This window comes from Asparagus officinalis, chromosome 7, assembly GCF_001876935.1.
Source record: "Asparagus officinalis chromosome 7, Aspof.V1, whole genome shotgun sequence".
In the NCBI taxonomy this organism is placed as follows: domain Eukaryota; kingdom Viridiplantae; phylum Streptophyta; class Magnoliopsida; order Asparagales; family Asparagaceae; genus Asparagus; species Asparagus officinalis.
The window spans coordinates 131,155,771-131,160,123 of record NC_033800.1 but is presented as its reverse complement, the minus strand read 5'-3'; positions in this window follow the sequence as shown (position 1 = coordinate 131,160,123).

The window sequence follows — 4,353 nt, the reverse complement described above, 5'->3', positions numbered from 1 at the left end:
AAATTGTAATTTTTATTTCTTAGCTTTAAATTTGTAATGAATTATTTCGGAAAAAGTTGCAAATGATAGTGATATATAATTTTTATTTCTTAGCTTTAAATTTGTAATGAATTATTTCGGAAAAAGTTGCAAATGATAGTGATATAGGTGAGTAGGTGCCAACCTAGTTGAGATGTACTCATCTATTGTGATGCGACAAATTCTGAAATAAATTTATACTTGTAAAGGATTTATTGATTATTAATAAAGAAGTTATTTTTACCATCTTTTTTTTTGTAATTTTTTGTACTTGTAATCTATGTCATTTCAAGTTATTAAAAAAATTATGTCATTTTCTGTAATTTTTATGTATATTTTATGATTTATGGGGATTTTTAAAAATTTTAAAAAAAAAGACCAAAAAATCCGGGCCGGCCCGGAGCCCGGCCCGCTCAGGCCCGAGCACGGGTCCGGGCTTCAGTTTTTCTGGCCCGGATGGATAGCCCTACACCCATGTATAAGTTGATAGATTGAAATATCTAACTGAATTTGGTAATAAGCCAATGTTAGTTTGAGCCTTTCAAATTTGTAGTTAAAGGCCAAACATCTAGAATTGGTGTATAATTATGTTTGGAGCCGGACATTTGTGATTTTTATAAATTATTACCCCAGAGATTTTACTGTAGATAGCAGTTCACATATTTGGTTAAGATAGCACCTTAGATAGGTTTCGGTAGTTAGGACTGTCCAAAATACGCGCCGGGCTCCGGGCCTGGGGCCGGGCGGGCCTCCGGCCGGGGCGGGCCCGGAAATCCGGGCCAGGGCCGGTTCCGGGCCCGGAAATCCGGGCCATGGCCGGGTTCGGAGGCCCGGGTCCGGGTTCTCAGCCGTCCGCCCGGCCCGCGGCCCGTTCCCGGCCGCGAACAGGCCGGCAGCCGGTCCACATCCGCGGCCCAGAGCGCCGGGCCTGAGCCACAGACGATCACCAGTGGTGACCGTTGTGTCAAAACGCCAGGCCGGCCCGGCCCGGCCACAACGGTCACCATTGGTGACCGTTGTGTGAAAACGACCGGGCCGGGCCGGGCTGACCCGGCCCGGCCCGGCCACAACGGTCACCAAAGGTGACCGTTGTGGCCAAAAGGGCCGGGCCGGGCCGGCCCGGTAACAACGGCCAGATTGGCCCTTTGACCGTTTTGCCCCCAAAAACGGTCAAAAACGGCTATTTTGTGAGGTTATTTTGGTCATTTACCTAGGGGGCTGGTTCTATAAATAGAGGGGGGTTTTCATTTGTTTTCTTCACACCAAAAACTCATCTCTTCTCTCTTATACTCTCTCTTATACTTTTATACTCTCTTATTTATACTTTCTAATCCTTTCATCAAATGGCTTCCGGATCTGATTATGAAGAGCAAAACATATCTCCCGATCCTGAATTGAGTCCTCCTACTGGGTCTACTCCTACCGAAGTTAATCCCGAATCCGGTGGCGACGAATCTGCACCAAGAGCTCCTAAAAAGGCCAAGATCCGATGTGTGGAATTTTTACGAGAAGATCGACGTCACCAAGGATGAACACGGTAGGATCCTCACCGAGAAGGCTAAGTGTGCATTGTGCGGTAAGATTTTTCAAGCTTATCATAAAAGCGGCACCAACCACCTCAAACGCCATTTAGATAAACACAACAAAAGCCAGACTCCTCAAGGTGATATCCGACAATCTATGATTTCTCAATCCTCTTCTGGTAGTCTCGGTAGTTGGAACTATGACGCTGCCAGAGCTAGGAAATACGTAATCAGGTTTATCATTCTTAAAAACCTTCCTTTTAAATTAGTAGAAGATGATGAATTTTAAGATATGTTTAGAGATGGTTTTTATCCTGCATTTAAAAAAAATTCTCGTCAAACCTGTCAACGTGATATTTTAAAATATTATCAGGAGGAACAAGGAAAAATAATTTCTTATTTTAAAAATTTAAACTGTAAATTTTCTTTAACTTCTGATATTTGGACATCTAGAGCACAAACTGGATATTTATGTATCACAGCACACTGGATTGATAAAAATTGGCAAATGTTTAAAAGAGTTGTTTCTTTTATTGCAATAGAAGAGTCACATACTGGTGCTAATGTTGCAAATTTAATAATTGAAGAACTTATGAAATTAGAAATTTCAGAAAGAATATTTTCTCTTTCACTAGATAATGCAAGTAATAACAATGTAGCTGTTGATTTTATCAGATCATCTTTATCATTGCCATGTCATGGTGATCTTTTTCATATTAGGTGCATCTGTCATATTTTAAATTTAATTGTTCAAAGTGCATTTACTGAAATTAAACCCATGATAGAAAAGGTTAGAACAGTTGCTTACATGCATAGTGCTTCTGAACAAAGACTTAAAAGATGGAAACAATTTTGTAAAAGAAAAAATGTAAAGCCTAGACTAATTCCAAAAGATGTTGACCATAGGTGGAATTCCACATATGCAATGTTAAGTGTAGCAATAGAATATAAAGACATTATAACTGATTTTATAAACTATTATGCTTCTAGTTCTAGTTCTGGTAGCACTTATGGAATAACTGAAGATGAATGGACAATTATATGTAATTTAAATGAAATGTTACAAGTTTTTTATGATGCTACAATGTTATTATCTGGCTGTTATTATCCAACCATTACTTTAGCTGCTTTACAAATTTTAAATATTTAAAAATTTTTTGGGAAATATCGTATGGATGCTATTTTTGGACCTATGATTTTTAAAATGGAGAGAAAATGTAATAAGTACTTTAGGCCTATTCCTCATATTTTTGGTTTGGGGGTTCTTATTGATCCATGCTTGAAGGATATTGGCCTTCGAAGTTTGTTACAATCCTTGTATGGTAATCAGGTTATAGACTTAGATAATGGAATCACCCTTACTGCTACTTGTAGGCTGTCTAAAAATCACAATGAATAGCTGACCCCTATCAAGCTCCGACAAGGGAAGTCACAATCAGACGACTTTCTAATCACTGCATCCGCAACTTCACAATCGCCACAAACACGACCTCATTTCTGAGATGATTGATTTTGATGGCTGCGACAACAGCACAACTAATATTATATTAGCAATTATTGGAGATGCTGATGAGCAGTGTAATGATTTTAGAAATGAAAGGTTGGACTTAGTTGGTGAGTTGCTTGGTAGAGAGCTGTGGGCAAATATCCATCTAAAGACACTATGGATGTTGATTCCAGTCAAGTTCCTACAACGAAAGCTACAATCAAATAGCTTTCGCGCCGACAATCGAAAGTTGGTGAGTTGCTTGGTAGAGAGCTGTGGGCAAATGTTCATCTTCAAAACACTATGGATGTTGATTCCCGTCAAGCTCTCACAATGAAAGCTACAATCAAATAGCTTTCGGGTCGACAATCGAAAGCGGCAAATAGAGGACTTTTCATGTAAATCGAGAAGAGTTATAATTCAACGACACTTCTGACAACTGATGAAAACTCTATTCAGCAGTCTTCACAATCTACAGTGAAAGTTACAATCTGACGACTTTCATACCCTATAACAACTAAAGCCAGGATTACTGAACAACAGTCCTCGCAACGCTTCACAGAAGAAGTTGCAAGTCAAAAAGCTCCTTCTGAAACGCGGATGTCATCCCCGCGTTACAACTTGGGAAGTGCAGGCGACCTCCGCGTTTCTAAGCCACCCCCCGCGTCTCCAAGATACAAGCTGAACGTGAGTGACCATCGCGTTCGTAGGGGTCCAACCAACACCGACCCCCGCGTTTCCAAGCAGGCAACAAGCCAAAACGCGAGCGACCCTCGCGTTCAATGATGTTCAGCTAACACCCAACCTCGCGTCTCAATTCTAAGAGGCAAAGTTGGATGCTAAACGCCAGATCGGGCGTTTGACTCATTCAAACATGAGTCGAACGGTTTTAGAACCATTTATTCCACATTCTGAGGGATTTTCGCCCACGTAGGAGCGGATATAGGGGTCAGTTACAACCTCCTATCCCCCTATAAAAGCTCAACGAACCCAACAGAGCAGGGGGTTGGATTTTTGGCATCTGAACCACACAGGTTGGATTCTAAAGATCTAAACCGTACAGGTTGGAGATTTTTAGTTCTAAAAACAGATAAGGGCTGGCGGCTGGCTCTTTGAAAACAGGCGATTCAACAGCAGCAGCGAAATCCTTGGAGATAGGATTTTTGAATCAAGCTCAGAAGATCAAATCTGAGAGGATTCTTCAACAACAGAATAACGGCTTGATCATTAACCGAATTTTCGGTTCTAACAACTCTATTCACAGAGTTCTAACTCGTTCAGAGTTCTTAAACTCATTCAGAGTTAAACATCAAACTTTCCACAGAA